General features: G+C 50.6%; 1 long non-coding RNA gene across 1 annotated transcript; it reads left to right on the forward strand.

Moving 5' to 3' along the window:
- Positions 1 to 203: 203 nt before the first annotated feature.
- LOC127321236 (uncharacterized) lies at positions 204 to 17,646 on the forward strand. The gene is made up of 2 exons (XR_011752277.1): positions 204 to 2,618; positions 15,512 to 17,646. It is a non-coding gene; the product is annotated as an uncharacterized lncRNA (long non-coding RNA).
- The last annotated feature ends 355 nt before the right edge of the window (positions 17,647 to 18,001 follow it).

The following is an 18,001-nucleotide window of genomic DNA, read 5'->3' on the forward strand; positions in this document are numbered from 1 at the left end:
TCGGTAAGGGAGATGAATTCCTCTCCAAAATGATACTACATATCAATATGGAATATATTGAGATTTTCCTTGGATTGCGTGAATCGCCCTATACTTTTTCTTTATCAAAAATGGGAAACTCAGTGATAACTGTTGCATTAGTGTTGTCCCCAAACTGTACACACCTCTCGCCATTTGGGACCTCAGCCTCTCTAACCTGCCCCCTTGGCCTAGTGAACTGAATATATCCCGGTACCACGGAGCATATATATATGCGTCAACGATCGGTGATCGGTATCTGGCAAAGTTGTGGATGGCGGCAAACTGATAAGTTTGCATCCCGGTTCCCGCAGTTTCGCTATAAATAGTGCTAAATGCAAGCGGCAATGTCACACGGATCATCGCTAAGAAGAAGAGGGGCTTTGCATGAGGGCCAGAGCCTGCCTCCTCTGGTAGCCAAGGATGACTTGCCTATATGCTCTTTCAGAAGCCCCTGTTACAGTACATGGCCGGTTTCAGATGAGTTTCATGATAGGCGGTCACCTTGGCTAGCCTGAGTGGCTCTTGTCTGTCATGGAAGGCCTCTCCTTCTTATTCCCTGCTGTTTGATCTCAGGTTATGTGCGATGCTTAATTTGTTCTTTACACGTATACGTACGGATCAATGGTTGTTCAAGCTTCAATATGTTTGCAGTTCATGTTTTCTTCTATACATTTTTTTTGTTTCTTCTTGCTGCCGACTGCAGATAATTAATGAGACTACCCCTAAGCGGCTGAGCCCTAAGGTTTGTTCTGTAATATTCAGTGGGTAGTTGCTTTGGCTGTCATCTGAGCCTAATTTGTACTTGCTTTGACTGTCATTTCATCCTAATTTGTACTTGCTTTGACTGTCATCTCAGCCTAATTTGTACTGAAATGTGCTTATTCGTTAGACATCAAAGAATTTTTTGTGTACAACTAATATGGCCTAGAGTTGAAGCTTTTATTTACAGTTTTCTGGCTCGGCATGTGCTTGTGGCACAGAATGCTGTTATTTTCTGTTTCGGTTTCGAGGTCCAGAAAAAGATCCCCGTTTGTTCTTTGGTCTAGAACAAACAGAAACATTGGCACGCACCTTCGGCTGCAGAGTCCGGGAGAGTGACTTAAACTAGAAGCTGCGGTGCGCCCCTGGGGCAAGGCATTAGCTATCATTTGATGTAGTGGCTAATTACCTGCCTGTTAGATGTCTATTAGTACATGCGTTCACTGGAGCGTCGGCCGTAAGATGTTGCGTTGCGAGGGTGACGCAGAGGTGTAGTAGGCCATAAGTCGACCGACTATAAGCGGATTAGCAGACAGGATCTGTACATTGTGCATGTAGTACTGCTATGTAATCGCAGCTCTTGCTGAAGCAGATCATATATTGCAAGCACCAACTCAGAACTTCAACACCAGTGACAGTTGCATCGGAGCAAGAGCAAGCACATACTAAGGGAGAAAATAATTTGTAAGCACCAGCACAAACGGCTGGGTTAGACATGCTGGTTGAGTAGTTAAGTTTTGTTGTAATTGTGGAGTCCCACATCCTTCTCTTTTCTTGCAACGAGGAGATTTTGCACCATTTTCTGCCGTTTCTAAAAGGTATGGTACACCATCGGCGAACTTCGGATAAAGAAAGACTTCCTAATAATTGGAGCCATTGGTGACAACCATAGCATCCATCATGGGTGCATGCCTTGGTGGAGCTTCCATAAGACCAATGGTTTTCTGGGCGCATCTTATTACGGAGCTCTCCCAAATAATATGATTAAAAGTATACTTCATCTTGATTAACATGAATTCTAATGTTAGAGGTGGATCCAATAATCACTGAGAACACTTTGTCTTATTAAGTTTCAACCCAATTCCTATAACGCTTTTATTGCTTTATTTACTTTATATTCAACCATTTACAACACCCCCCTAAACATTTTGAGATTAGAAAACAATTTATAAGTAATCTTTTGTAGATAGTAGCAAGGGCATTAAGACCCTAACTAGTAGCTCATCATGGTTCGATACTCTTATTACGAAACTAGCTACAATTTATCTGTATTCTCGTAGCTATCAAGCTATTTTCTGGCGCTTTTGGTCTTTGTTCTTAGTTGCTAATTTATTATTGTTTTTACTAAAGTTGTTTAATTGTTTCAGGTAAGACCATGGCTGCTATTGGGCTTATGAATAAGTTTGATACAGTTGAATACCTTGAAAGATTCAACCGAGGGTTTGTTAAAGAATTCCCAAATGGGAGTGACGTGGAGTATGCGATTCATCCACGCTTTATTGTTATTATGAAAGAGAAAAACTTTGCAGGAGGTGATCCCGATGAGGATCCTTATAATCATTTACATTCCTTTACCGAGTTGTGTTGGACAATTAAATTGAGGAACTATCCTGATGATGAATTAAAACTTAAACTGTTTAGTCAAACTCTAACCAACACTGTATTATCTTGGTACAAAACTTGCCCTACAGAAAAGATTGATACTTGGGAGAATCTTATGATGAAATTTATATTTTGATTCTACCCAAAAGTGAAGTCCGCTGAAGCAAGAAGATTTATAACCAATTTCAAGAATCGCCGCGGCGAAAGTTTAATGAGAGCCTACCTCAGGTTTAAAGGTACTGTTGTGGGTATACTTCATGGGTGTACCATCGACAGTGCCTAGATCCGGCAAGCCCGGGTGGCCCACAGACGGTGATGAGGCATGTGGCCCATCGGGCGGCCCAGTTGCTGTTGATCATGAAGGAAGAAGTCCAGCCCAGGATCAGCAGGCCGGATCCGCACCGACCTAGGAGTGACCCGGATCCAGGGAGGCCCATGAGGAACCCGGATCCAGTACGACATGTATGGAAGGCGGATCCGTGACGTGCACGGCAAGATATTGTACCGTAGCTAGGCTATCTGTAATCCGGCTAGGACTCTCCGTGTAAACCCTAGATCCGTGCGCCTTTATAAGCCGGATCCCGGGAGCCCTAGAGGCACAACCACAACTCATTGTAACAACGCGAAAGCGCCCAGATAATTCCAGACAAGCAGCAGTAGGCCCTGTCATCGTGCAGGTGTTCCGAAGCTGGGTAACTCGCGTACCACCGTCCCGAGAGCACTCCGCCCTATGGCCCCTACTTCTTCTCCCCCTCGTGAGGATCCCTCCTCCGGGGTACCGTCGATTAGGCAACGACAGTTGGCGCCCACCGTGGGGCCTGTGGCGTCTGGAGGCCGGAACCGGGAGGGTTCCGCCATGGGAAGCTACGACGACACCATCGCTGTGGGGCGCGTCCTTTACGCCGGGAATCTGCCGATCGTCCCTCCGGATGAGTGCTGGATTCCGGCTAGGACAAACCCCGTCAAGCTCTCCATCGTCCCAATTGGCGGCATTCACATCTTCATCGGGGAAACCGTCGATTCCGACGGAAACCCACTGGTAAGTAACGCAGACGCGACCGCCGCAGAGCTGGACGCTGTCGCGAAGATCCGATCTGAGATGCAGGAGCTTCCCAAGGAAGATTCCGCCTTGGATCTGGAAATTTCAAAGCCCACCCAATCCGCCCCTGAGCAGGAAACAAAGGTGGAAGACCAATGCAGATCCGCCTGGGTCTCCCAGGTGTTAGAAAAGCAGAGGTGCCACTTCGTACACTTCTTGGCCCACACCGCCGGAACCGCCCCTCAAGCAGTCGGAGCTGGTCCTGAGCAGGTAGAGGCACCGGAGCACAACGCGGATCCGGATCAGGCTCAGCTTGTCGGAGAAAGCGAAGCTCCGGTTGAAGAGTCGATTTTGGGCACCCGAGCCCAATTTCCGGCGACACCCCGTCCACGGAATCTGATGACTTCGTTCGCAAGATAAGGGAGTACGGATATGGCGATCAGCCTGAAGTCGACTCCGCCCAGCCCAAGCAGGTTCTCGCAACGGTAGCAGCGCTGGGACAAACTGGATCCGGAGACCAAGTCAGCCAATCTGACCCCCAAGGATCTCCAATGTCTCGGGTGCGACCCCAAAGGGATTCTCCCTCGGAGGAAATCTTGTCAGCAGAAGAGGTGGCCGCGCGAGCAGTTCTTAACACACCTATAACCCCGGGCGACGCCACAGATCTGGAGGCCCTAGAGACCGCCAGAAAGGAAATGCTGGCCACAGCCAAGAGGCTCGCCGATACCGAAGCTGCGTTAAGGATAGGAAGGGCAGATCATGCAGCCTGGACGGAAAACTTCGAGAGACAGGACCGCGAGATTGCTGCCACACTCGAGCAAGTCAAGAGCATGAGGGCTGAGTGGGAGGTAAAGATGACCTATGCGCAGGCGGAGGCCGATCGAATTGTTAGAGAAGCAATTCCGCCTCGCAGAATACCCTTCAACACGCCCGCAGATCACCAGCCGCTGGAAACTCCCAAGGACAACATACAGAAAGCAGCGGAATTGCTGAAGAAGAAGGACGAAGAAGTTGACATCAACTATCTCCGCACACTTGTCGCTTCAGCAATGCAGCAGAGCAAGGCAGATACTTCACAGCAGTTGGAATCCAATCCGGATAACCGTGTATCTACCGCGCGAAGGACGATGAATCGCACACCGGATCGTCGGAGCGCAGAAGAAGGGCCAGGGAGCACCCAAATCCGATCCCCGTTCCGTCACAGACGCCTCCGTCGGATCCAAGGAAGGGAAAGGACGCGATGTACTCCGGAAGAGACAAATACCGCAACCCCTCACCTCCACCCAACGGTTACCCGCGACCCCCTCGCCGCCGTAGTCCAGCCGGAAACACCAGGCCCGTAGGGCATGGTGCGCTTGTTATCCGCGACAACGTGCTGCCAAGAAACAGAAACAGGGAGCGCTCGCCGGAACCTCGCCGGAATCAGAACAATGTTCATGAGCCCGAGCCCAGGAGGAGTCGGAATGAAGACCGCGGTCCAGAGCCTCGCCGGAACCGCGATCCAGAACCTCGCAGGAGCCGGGACCCAGAGCCTCGTCGGAGCCGTGACCCGGAGCCTCGCCGGAACGACCAGGGCAGCCAGCGCCAAGGCGAAGGCAGCCACAGGAGCCGGAGTCAGCACCAGGAAGGCCGAGGAGATTCAGATGGCGGAAGCAAGAAGTCAGACCGCCCACCTCGCAGGTCTCCCTCCCCACCACCTAGCGGTGGCGGCGGAGGTGGAGGCGGAGGCAATGGCCGGAGATCTCGCTCTCGCTCAAAGTCTCCTCGCCACGGCTCGCGCGACGCGCGGGACCGCCTTAACGAGTACGTAACCGACTACATTGGCCCGAAGTGCTTTGGCAGATGATTCGAGAGGAACCAAAGCCAAGGATGAACCTCAAGCTACCCGGAAATCTGAAGCACTATGATGGCACCGAAAGGCCGGATACCTGGATCGAGGATTACTACAATGTCCGTAACCTTCGCCGGAGGAACCCCTAACATCGCCTCGCCGCATGCTCCAGCTTGTACCTTGTAGGTCCAGCCCGGATCTGCCTCGGTGACCTCGAGAAGAACTCCATCTTTGCTGGTTCGACCTGAAGAATGCTTTTGAGAAACACTTCAGGGGCACCTACAAGAGACCTGCCACAACAAGCGACCCACGTGCTTGCATCCGTAAGAAGGGCGAAACATCGAGGAATTTCCTCACCCGATGGTTGGCATGCAGAACGAGTGCGAGAACGTTGACAACCGCACAGCAATGCACGCCTTCATTGGGGGCTTGCGGCGAGGAGGATTGCTGCGACACAAGCTAACCCGCATGGTCAACGCAAATCAACCGACGTTGGATGACATGATCACCATCGCTAGCGATCACACTGCCGCCGATGACGACGCTCGCGGTGATCTCGCAGCCACGCAATCCCCCCGCACCAACAAAAGAAGAACCGTGACAACGGCGGCAGCAGCAGCCATAAGCGCAAGAACCTCGATGACCAGAAGAGTGGCGGATCCGAGATGGTCGCCATGGCGTTTCAACGCGGAGGTCCAGGAGGCGGAAGAGGACGCGGACGCGGAGGCGGAGCCGGCAGGGGTCGCAAGATACCTCCGAGGTCACCGCCGCCGGATCCCGCGCACCGCAAACCTATGAGGAGTACAGAGACATGCCCTGCTCGGCCCATCTCGGATCCGGTTACAGGAAGTCCACTCATACCAACCGCAATCGCAAGTGGGTCAATGATCTAAAGAACGACCCGGAGGCCGGATACAAGCGCGCCGGAAGCACCGCCCTCGCGGAAAAGGTGGCAAGGGCAAGAACAAGGACAAAGAGGATGATAGTTCCGAGGCGATGGATGAGGATGATAACTCGCCGGATCCCAAGGCAGATCCGCAGAAAATCCAACCCATTCGACAAAAAGAGCGTGGGGCTTACCACACTTTCCTCGGGACCCCAACAGTACGCGCCTCCAAGTCAGCTACCCGGATCCTGAACGCCATAGTTCCGGCTGTGCCGCAGTACGTCAGGTGGTCGGAAATTCCGTGCACATTTGATCGGAAGGATCATCCCGCAATTGTGCCAAAGGAGTGCTACGCCTTGGTTGTAAGTCCCCGCATAGACGGGTATGACTTCTCCAAGTGCCTCATGGATGGCGGAGCTAGCCTGAACATCATGTACCTGGAGACTCTAGAGCGGATGAACCTCACCAAGGAACAGCTCAAACACAGCACCACTGAGTTTCATGGCGTGGTTCCGGGTAAGAAGGCGAACTCCCTCGGCAGCATCACACTTCCCGTGGCTTTTGGCGATGTTCATAATTTCCGCGAAGAGAAGATCACGTTTGAAGTTGTGCCCTTCAAGAGCTCCTACCACGTCATCTTCGGCAGGCCCACCTACCACAAGTTCCACGCAAGAGCGTGCTACATCTACAACAAGCTCAAGATTCCGGGTCCTAAAGGTATGATTACCGTATCCGGAGACTACAAAAAGGCTCATGAGTGCGAGTTAGGCGAAGCCGCCTTCGCAGAGTCTGTGATATCCGGAGAAGAGCTGAAAGGCTATAGAGCCGCGGTGGATCCGACTGAGATGCAGACCACCAAGAAGCAAATCTCCGAGCAGAAAACCTCCTTCAAGCCCGCGATAGAAACCAAGAAGCATGACCTCATTCCAGGTGACTCTTCCAAGCAGGTTTCAGTCGGAGCCAACATGGACCCCAAATAGGAAAGCGCTCGTCGAGTTCCTCCGCGCTAACATGGATATCTTCGCATGGCAACCTTCTGACATGTCCGGAGTACCTAGGGAACTCGCCGAGCACTACCTCAACATAAATCCGGGGGCCAAACCAGTGAAGCAAGCTATGCGACGCTTTGGAGATAAGAAGCGCCGCGCCATAGGGATGGAACTAGCAAAGTTATTAGAAGCAGGTTTTGTAATAGAAGTTATCCACACCGATTGGGTCGCGAATCCCGTCCTTGTACCCAAAAAGAACACTGAAATACTAAGAATGTGCATCGATTACTCTGGCTTGAACAAACACTGCCCGAAGGATCCGTTCCCCTTGCCGCGCATTGACCAAGTCATTGATTCGACGGCGGGGGCGGAACTTCTGTGTTTTCTTGATGCGTATTCCGGGTATCATCAGATCCGGATGAAGGAATCCGACCAAAAGGCGACTTCATTCATTACCCCGTTCGGTACTTACTGCTATGTTACCATGCCCTTTGGTTTGAAAAATGCAGGTGCTACCTACCAACGTACGATGCAGCGGTGCCTGAAGGACCAAATTGGCCGGAACGTGCACGCTTACGTCGACGACATCGCGGTCATGACCCGGAAAGGATCCGACTTGATCAGCGACCTCATAGAAACCTTCGACAACCTCCGCAGGTACAAGATGATGTTGAATCCGCTGAAGTGCGTCTTTGGCGTGCCAGCCGGAAAACTCCTTGGCTTCATAGTCTCTCACAGAGGCATTGAGGTTAACCCAGAAAAGATCAAGGCAATCCTGTGCATCAAAAGGCCAACTTGTCTCAAAGATGTGCAACGACTAACTGGTTGTGTTGCAGCAATCAGTAGGTTTGTCAGCCGTCTTGGCGAGAAGGCACTACCTCTGTACAAGCTGCTGAAGAAAACAGACAAATTTGTCTGGGACGACGCAGCTGATGCAGCTCTTCGAGGGTTGAAGGAAATACTCACCTCCCCGCCTATCTTGGCAGCTCCAGTAGAGTCAGAGCCAATGCTCCTTTATCTGGCAGCTACCAACAAAGTCGTCATCCTCGTCATCGTGGTGGAGCGAAAGGAAGAAGGTCATGAATATGACGTCCAGAGACCTGTCTACTACATCAGCGAGGTGCTGACGGAATCAAAACAGAGATATCCTCACTTTCAGAAGCTAGCTTATGGCGTGTTCCTAGGCAGCCGGAAGCTGAGGCATTATTTCCAAGAGCATCCAGTAACAGTCGTGAGCAAGGCTCCGCTGTCAACAATTCTCAACAACGCTGACGCAACAGGACGTACGGCTAAATGGGGCATCGAATTATCCGCCTTCGACATCGCTTACAAGCCAAGGACTGCGGTAAAATCCCAGGTTCTGGCGGATTTCGTTGCAGATTGGACAGAAGCTCCGGATGCAAGTCTGGAGCCGGAACCAGAAACATGGGTCATGCACTTCGACGGATCCAAGCAGCATCAAGGCTCAGGAGCCGGAGTCACCCTGAAATCCCCTACCGGAGAAGAATTGCAGTATGTTCTGCAGATCCACTTCGAAGCTACCAACAACATGGCGGAATATGAGGCTCTACTACACGGTCTGCGCATCGCTAAGGAAATTGGGATCAAGCACATCATATGCTGTGGAGATTCCGACCTGGTGGCACAACAAGTAGCCGGAACCTGGAACGCCAGAAATTCCGTCATGGCGGCCTACAGAGACGAAGTTGACGAGATTGCCAAGAGCTTCCTCGGATACGAAGTCAAGTACGTCAGGAGAGACGATAACACAGCGGCAGACATGCTATCCAAGCTCGGATCCGGCAGGAAACCAATTCCGCCTGGCATTTTCCTGGAGCATCTCCGGATACCCTCAGTTAAGGGCGCTAACCCGGAAAACCCAGAGGTGGCAGTGTCTCCGGCTAGGGAAGTGATGGCTATCATTCCGGCTTGGACCCAGCCTTTCCTGGACTACCTCATCGATCGAAGTTGCCAGAGGACGAGGTCCTCGCACGACGTATCGTCAAAGTAGCACGAACCTACACAATAGTTGATGGACAGCTCTACAAACGAAGTGCAGCAGGGGTATTTCTTAAATGCGTCTCCAATCAAGATGGCATTGAAATCCTCAGTAGAGATCCACGCAGGGACTGCGGGCATCACGCCGCTCCTGCATCACTCGTTGCAAAAGCTTTTCGGTTAGGTTTCTATTGGCTTACAGCTAAAGAAGACGCTGATAAAATAGTCAAGACCTGCCGAGGTTGTCGCACTACGCTACTCAACCAAACGCTCCAGCCCAAGAGCTGAAGACCATACCTATCACCTGGCCATTTGCGGTGCCTGGGGCTTGATATGGTTGGTAAGTTAAAAAAATCATCTCCTGGCGGTTTTGAGTACCTCCTGGTCGCTGTTGACAAGTTCAAGAAATGGATCGAGGCTAAGCCAAGTGAGAAAAGCCGACGGTGCTACGGCACTAAAATTCGTCCTGCAGCCTCGTGATGAGATTCGGCATCCCGCACAGCATAATCACAGATAATGGCACGAACTTTGCTCAAGGAGAATTGAGGGATTATTGTGAGACAATGGGGATACGATCGACCTCGCATCTGTGGCTCATCCACAGTCCAATGGTCAGGTTGAAAGGGCTAACGGCCTAATATTATCAGGAATTAAACCACGCCTTGAAGGACCGCTGCGACGAGCAGCCGGAGCTTGGGCTGATGAGTTGGAGGCTGTTCTGTGGAGTTTACTTAACTACCCCTAACAGATCAACAGTGGTTTACCCCTTTTTCCTGGTATACGGATCCGCCGTACTTCCCTCCGACATCATCCACGCATTCACCGCGAGTTTCCGCCTACAATGAAGAAACATTGACGAGGCCGTGACAGCTATCTGTGGACCTGATCGAGGAAGCTCAGAACTTAGCAGATCAGAGATCCGCCATCTATCAGCAAAAGCTCCGACGTTATCACAGTCGTCGAGTTCGGAAACGCTCCTTTATGGCAGGAGACCTGGTCCTCCGCCTTCGACAGGTGAAAGACCATAAGCTGCAATCTCCATGGGAAGGACCCTTCGTCGTTAGCAAAGTGCTTCATAACGGGTCGTACTACCTTGTTGATTTCCGCGAGTTAAGGGATAGACCTGCTAACTGGCACCGGAAACGCAAGCGTGAGGATCCGGATGACATCTACGATGAAACAGATCGCCCTTGGAATATCGCACAGCTATGTCCTTTCTACACTTAGCATACATTTTCCGAGTTCTAAACTCTGTAATAGTTATACATGATCAATGAAATAAAGCTTTTGGTTCACTCCTTGAGTCCTTTACCTCCTTTACTTGTTCATTTTAGATCGTGTATGTTTTTTCCGACTAAAACCGCAGAGCTGGATTTTTCCGCCTAGGCGTGTATGAAAGTTGTGATTTTCAAAATCGTCCTTTAGGACGTGAGCTTAAGTTTTCTGATTAAGTTGTTATCTGTTGCGAACTCGTGGATTCCTAGTAGCGATTTCCGGCACCTATGCCTGGGGGCTTGTTTCCGCGGTTATGGACGGACTGCCATTGGGCTTCGTCGCCGCTGGCGAGCGTTTCCGGCTAAGGTTTTCCGGCTCGTGGAAGGTCAAGCGAGCAAGTCGGAAAATAGCGAAGTCAGCACTTGCTTTCCGACATAAAACGAAACATGCACATAATATTTAACGGATAGCAGGATAAGTGTTTCCGCCCCATGCATTATCGTTTCGTTCCTAGCTACTTAAGAATTTAGTCTTATTACAAACCCTCGCTGGGGCCAAAATGATGCAACTTTTTTCAATGTTTCAAACAGGAACTCTACTCGGAGTCCTCCTCTTCAGATTGCTGGTAGCTGGAGCCGTCGTCACTGCCACCAGATCCGGCTTCAGAGTCGTCTCCAGAGTTTTCTCCGGAGTGCTCGCTGCTGGACCCGGATCCTTCCCCATAATACTCTGGCTCGCCCGCTTCCTCCTCCGCATCGGAAAAACCTTCGGGCAGATTGTGCTGCTTGTACCAGAACGAGTGATCCACTCGCCTGACAAACAGCTCTTCATAGCCTTCGCTCCGCGAGGAGGGCGCTCATGTCGGAACTCTCGGGGCTCGCGTGCAGCTTGCGCCAGGTTGAGTGAGGGGAAGAAAGCCTTGCAGGTGGCCAGGACTAAGGAGGCGGCTCCGCGCGCTGAAGACTTTTGCCAGTCCTTCATAAACTCCGGCACCTGTCGCATAAGTTTGGTCATCGTGTCGATGACACTGGTTTTGGCTTTCTTTAGCCGCAGAGCCGTGGCGATTCCGCGACAAGCTCCAAACAGCGCATCAATTGATTTCCGCGCTTCTTCGTACGCCTCCGTCCTCGTCAGATTTGAATCCTTTGTCCATTCAAAGCCAAGGCTCGCTGCGGAAGAAAGAGGATCAGTTCCGTCAGAGAAAATATGCAAAGGTGGTCGGAGCAACGACGCGGAAACATGCTTACGGAAGATAAGTTTGTCAATGGCTTCCGCCTCCGCTTCCAGGGCTTTGTTCTTGGCAATTAGGGAGAGCGCGCGACCTTGGCTTTTCTCCAGCTTGTCGATCGCTTCCGCCTTCTCACGAGCATGCTTCTCGGAGAGCTCCTTCCTCGCCTCAGTCTCTTTGCTTGAAGATTCTTTCATGAAGTTTTGGAGGGACTCGTTCTCCGCCTCAAGCACCTTGACCTTGGCGGATAGTTCATCAAGCGAGGAATGCTTGGCAGTTTCTTCTGAAAGCAGAATTGAACATGTTATGCACCCTGAACAACTGTCAGCACAAGTGAATATCCGGATCTCGTACCTTGAAGTCGGGTCTCAAGCAGCTGGATAGCCTTTTGGCTATTTTCCGCGTGTTCGCGCCGTCCCTCGATCGCCTTGATTTGCTCCCGCCCGTGAATGCGCAACTCTTCGTGCGCTCGCGTGGACTGAGAAGCAGCAGAGAGTTAGTCGGATATTAAAATCTGGGGGGCTGGCGAAGATTTCAGACTTGGCGAAGATTTCAAATTTCCGCCTAACAGTACATTTTGAGAAAGCATCGGCTAATACATTTTACACGAAACTATATCACCCAATGCTTGGGGGCTAGTATTACCTGCCGCACTTCCCTGTGCTTGGCGAAAATTCCTTCGTGCTATCCTCCGGTTCCGCGAGATAACCCACTTCCTCCTCCGGCTTCCCCATACCTTGTTCAGCATGGCGGAAGCTTCCGCGTGACGCTCTGCGAGGGTAAGTGTTCGGAGGGAGGGAGTTGGCTCGAGGCTGACGCGGGTCGCCTTGGGAACTTGGTGGCGCTTGGCGTTTTGCTCTTGCTCCTCATCAGTAGGTCCCGCGAAAGCGGACCTTGGGGGATCGGGTGGAGGCCGGGGCGCGGTGGGCCCCGGGGTGGAGGCGCCATGGGGGGCCGGGTCTTCCGGAAGGTCATCAAGGTCAATGATGTCCTTCGGATCCGGCTTGCTGGCAGATGAAGCCCTAGGCGGAACTTCCACCTCAGGAGTGATAGGGAAGGAAGCCGGAGATGGTTTGGCCTTCTTCTTGATGACCCTTGGGGCCTTGGGAGGCTGGCTTCCGGAACTTCAGGAAAAACATACAAATATAAGAGCAAGTGTTAACCAGAACTTGGGTCTCGGAAGAAGACGCTTACCCGGAAGGCTTGAAAAAGTGCTGGATGGCAGGCTGCCCCTTGTTGCTGGTATTGATCAGCGTGAGGCGCTTCTTTTCCGCCTCAGCTTTCCGGGTAGCCGCGATGCTGAGAGTTTCGCGGGGGCGTTTCGCGTAAGGGCTGGAAGGGGCTGGCTTCTTCCTCTTCGCGGGACGTGGAGCTTCAGGAGCTTCCGCCTCTGACGTGGCTTCCGGATCCGTGTGGCCGGTGGATGGGACTCGGAGGAGAGTTCCGAGCTCATTTTCCTCAAGCGCCTCGAGCTAGTTCAAAGTTACACTTAGCCAAAAGTTTGAAGAAAAGCGATAAACCAAAGTCAAGACGACGTACCGCAGTTCCGGATCCTCCGTGTGGATGTCTTTGTTGCATACGTGAACGTGGAGTAGACGTGGGATCTGGCTGAGGACCCGCATCCTTTTGTCGATGGCGTCGGCGGAGAGGTTATCCTTGGTGGCGCGCAACGGATCGTCGCGCCCGTGTATTCAAACATCGCGGTCCCGATGTTGCAGCGGCTGGATCCGCTTCGTGAACCACGAGAGGGTTAGGTCTTTTCCCGTCAGCCCCTCCTCCGTAAGCTTGCAGATCCGCCTGACAGCGCGGGTCAGCTGAGGCGAGTCGGAGAAGTGGGGGCAGTGCGTCCAAGACGGAAGCTCGGTGGCGGGGCAGTTCTTGAAAGGTGGTAGCTTCTTGTCGCTCGCAGGGTCGGAGACGTCCTTCAGATAGAAGAAGCCCCCAGACCAGTATCTCGTGGATTCGTGGCGGTCGGTGGGGGGGTAAACGCGGCCCGGGCGGATGATGAAGGTGACGGATCCGCAAGTCGCCAACTCGGAAGTTTGGCGGATCTTCTCCTTCTTGACAGAAAAGTAGTATTGGAAGAGAGAGAGCTCTGGGGTTACCCGGAGGTGGCCTTCGCAGAGAGCAACGTGGTTGCTGATGGCAAGCACGCTGTTCGGAGATATGTTGTGAGGTTGGAGTCCGTATGTCTTCAGAATCTCCCGGAAGAAATCTGAAGGCGGAAACGAAAATCCGCGCTCCACCAAAGGCTTCGTCACAAGACCATCTCGTTGTCCCTTGGAGCCGGAGCTGGTTCATTTGGAACTGTCCTCCAGCTTCCGGGTTGCAGGAAGCCCTCTGACTCGAGATTCTTTAACTCCATCTCGGTGGTGGTACAGGGCCACCACTTCCCCTTAGCTTCGGAGTCGCGCTTCCGAGCTTTTGATTTCTTGGCAGCCTCTTCTGTTTGCTGCTCCGACTGGCCCGCCTCGGAGGTTTTCTCCGGGTGAGCAGAGGTCCCCTCAGTCTCCTTGCCGGAATCCTTTGTAGGATCCAGCCTGATGGGAACAAAGGGAGGAGGGGCGGAGGAAATGGGCGTCGCCATGATCGGTTCCGAGCTCGGAGGCGGAGTCGTCGAAGACATCTGAAGAAAAAAGGTTGGCGGAAACTTTCCTTAGTCGGATCTCAATTCGTCTTCCCCAAGTTCATCCCTACCAACTACGGCGCGAAGTTTGAGCTCGAGGATTTACCGTAATGGCGCGTGCGGTGGTCGGGGTTGCCGGCGGCGAGTTTTTCCGCGCGGTGGTTCGCCGGAGTTAAGAACACGAAGAACACTGCGGCGGAGGGCTCGCTCCGGCAATGCTCCGGCGACTTTCCGGCAGGTTCCGGCGCGGCGGAGAAGAGGCTCGCGGGCGGCGCTCGGAGGAGAGGTGAAAAGGGGGTGAATGGGGTGAGAAGGGGTCGACGGCTGATATTTATAGGCTGAGGGGATAAGATTCGTGTTCCGCATCCTGTGGTCGGAACGCAAGCGTCGCGCCGTTGGATGCGTGACACGTGTCCCAAACCCTAGCGGTAAAAATGGCTAGAGATAAGTTACCGCGCAAATCGCGCGAAAATGGCGCCAGAATTGGCGGAACCGTTTGAGTCTTTTAAGATTCCGGGTGATTGCGTGAAGATAAGTTGGCTCTTGTTCGCAAGCAGGGAGTAACCCGGAAATGTTCTTTGGAACGTCGATGGATGAAGTCCCGCAGGATGAGAGCATTTTCCGGCTATAAGTTGGAAAAAGAAGAAAATGCAAAGTTTGAGCTCTTCAAGTTTCTCCGCGTTGCCGACGATGCCGGAAACCTAAGAAACAAGCATGGCGGAAACTGCTGGCGAAACTCGGAGAACTCTGGGGGCTACTGTTGTGGGTATACTTCATGGGTGTACCATCGACAGTGCCTAGATCCGGCAAGCCCGGGTGGCCCACAGACGGTGATGAGGCATGTGGCCCATCGGGCGGCCCAGTTGCTGTTGATCATGAAGGAAGAAGTCCAGCCCAGGATCAGCAGGCCGGATCCGCACCGACCTAGGAGTGACCCGGATCCAGGGAGGCCCATGAGGAACCCGGATCCAGTACGACATGTATGGAAGGCGGATCCGTGACGTGCACGGCAAGATATTGTACCGTAGCTAGGCTATCTGTAATCCGGCTAGGACTCTCCGTGTAAACCCTAGATCCGTGCGCCTTTATAAGCCGGATCCCGGGAGCCCTAGAGGCACAACCACAACTCATTGTAACAACGCGAAAGCTCCCAGATAATTCCAGACAAGCAGCAGTAGGCCCTGTCATCGTGCAGGTGTTCCGAAGCTGGGTAACTCGCGTACCACCGTCCCGAGAGCACTCCGCCCTATGGCCCCTACTTCTTCTCCCCCTCGTGAGGATCCCTCCTCCGGGGTACCGTCGATTAGGCAACGACAGGTACGGTTCAAAGCTGTTCCCATCATGATTTACCGCTTTGGTATGTTTTACATTTCTTTTATGGAGAACTTGAACGAGATAATAAAAGCGAATTAGATTTGTCATTCGGTGGATCTTTTATGGAACTCACCCCCGAGCAAGCATGGGTACGCCTAGACAAAGTTCATAGAAATAGAGAATCATTGGGCTTTGATCTTGGAAGTGAGGGAGAAATAGAAATTGAATATGATTTTTTAAATTCTTATAAAAACACCGGGAAATTAAAATAAACTGCTAATGAGCTTAATCTTGATGATGTTATGGTATTAGATGTTCTTCAAGTTTTTATAGAATTCATTGAAGCACCTAAGAAGGAATGGCTTTATTACGCCCGCCACCTCAAATCACTGAAGTAGCACAAGTTTAAGTTGAAGTACCCAAAGTGGTACCCATTGAAAGGACGTCTTACAATGAACCGCTTCATTTCCCAATGACAGCAGCAAGGCACATTAGAGCTCAACTCCTTGTAGAACAAAAATAAGAAGAGGTGAAAGAGGTAAGAGCACTAGAGGTAAAATTTAGTAACAAGGAACCTACTTATGAAGTTGCAAATGAGGATGGTGAAGTAACTAAGGAAGGTATTATAGCTATGTATGCACACTGCAACGTAGTTGACATCGATTCCGAAACCTCACAATTCGTAGAAGGTATGGTTAATGCAAAAAAAATTGTGAGCAAGCATGTTTTACCTTGCACTTTTGGTGGATCCTCTTATTATGGCCTCTGTGAAATTGGAACAACCGTTAATGTTATTCCCTATAGATTTAATTTTGGTAATCAATGATGAACTTGAATATTCACAGTTAGAAGACGCAAATATGATAATTATGATAGCTGCTAAGTCTCTCTGAGTTCCTATGGGAGTAATAAAAATGTACGGCCAGTCGATATACTTACAACAGCTTTTTCCTTGTTTTATTCGTTAAGATAAAAAAAACAGTTTTTTGTCGCCTTTCTTCTGTCGGTAATCGGTACGGGTCGGACGGTACGGTGATAACCCACCCGTACCGAATTCTCGAACCGAGTATATCTGGCCCGTTTTTTGGTAGGACGTCAGCTACAGGCGAACGGTACGGTCTGAGACCGTACCAAGGACCGCCGTGCTGCCCAGAATTTATTTTTTAAGTTTATATCTTTCCATATTGTTAGGATTTTTTTATGTGCGACCATAACTTCAGTCTGACGAGTTTTTTTCTCTTTATAACCCCTCATAACACCTAGATGAGTCTTTTCTTCTATCCTAACAGATGTCATCCAAGCTTGCCACAAACCCTACCAACGCAACCATGTCTCATCCTTGGAGCATCATGCCTTCAACCTATGGGAAGCAAGGCACCCCGGATGCCTGGAGGAAGGACGCCACAAGGGAGAAGGAGGCAGAACAATGGAGGGACGAAAGTGACCCAGAAGATGGTTTCATGCTAAGAGAGAAGATTATTGGAGGTCGGAAAACTTTTGGTTTGGTTGTAGGTAAGGATGATGATTATGATGAAGTCGACATGAGCATCGAAGAAGATGATGGGCTATGCCTCATCGACAAGTTAAAGATGGAAGACAAGGACAAACAGGAATCCCTAGAGAAGCTGGACAGCCGCATCAAGAGAATTGAAGAGAATGCCCCTGGGTCTGCAGAGCATATTCGGCTACTGCGATGCTACCTGGATCAAATGGATGAAAACATCATCAAAGGGCTGGAGGCTAACCTTTATATTTGTCTTCGTCCTCTTGATACACAGAAAAACACACCTGAAGTGAACAAGAACTACATTGTTGTTCTGGAGAAATTGGCTAAGGAGCGTTCAGCCCGCATCATCTACCTCGAAGCATTCACCATCGCATTGCAGACCAAGATCCGTAATCTTGAAGGAGAAGACCCTTCAAAATAGAAGGACGAGTTACGGTATCAAATAATCACAGGGATTATTTGATCCCACCTAGCTTGATTCCAAGCTTGGGGAGACCTATAACACCTTGTAACCTATCTCCTATAGTTTACATATTTACTTTCTAGCGTGCATTTAGTTCGAAACTCAATAAGGATTGCATTAATGCTTGTTTAATTTCCCTTGGAGAGTGAATGATTTTTATCCAATGAACTTTGAGCCATTATTTTATCTGAATCTTGATTGAATTATAATTATTGCATTAGATGTATGAATTATGATGAGTATAATTATACTTGCATCATGATAATGAATTGATGTTCCTCCACACCGGTAAGCCTTGATAGAATGTGAGAAGAGAGTATCTACAAGTATATCATAATTATTGCTTTAATCATGAGAAAGAAAAATTCAGAAAGATGACATTATTGCAAAAGGAATATCATGCTACTTGTGAAAGAGAAGAAAAAAAGAGAAAGAAAAAGAAAGTTTCTCAAAGATCTCATTGAAAAGCTAAGTTCCATGATCATATGTTATGCTAAGAACATAGTCTTCTTGTTTACTATCA

This window comes from Lolium perenne, chromosome 2 (assembly GCF_019359855.2).
Source record: "Lolium perenne isolate Kyuss_39 chromosome 2, Kyuss_2.0, whole genome shotgun sequence".
Taxonomy (NCBI): Eukaryota; Viridiplantae; Streptophyta; class Magnoliopsida; order Poales; family Poaceae; genus Lolium; species Lolium perenne.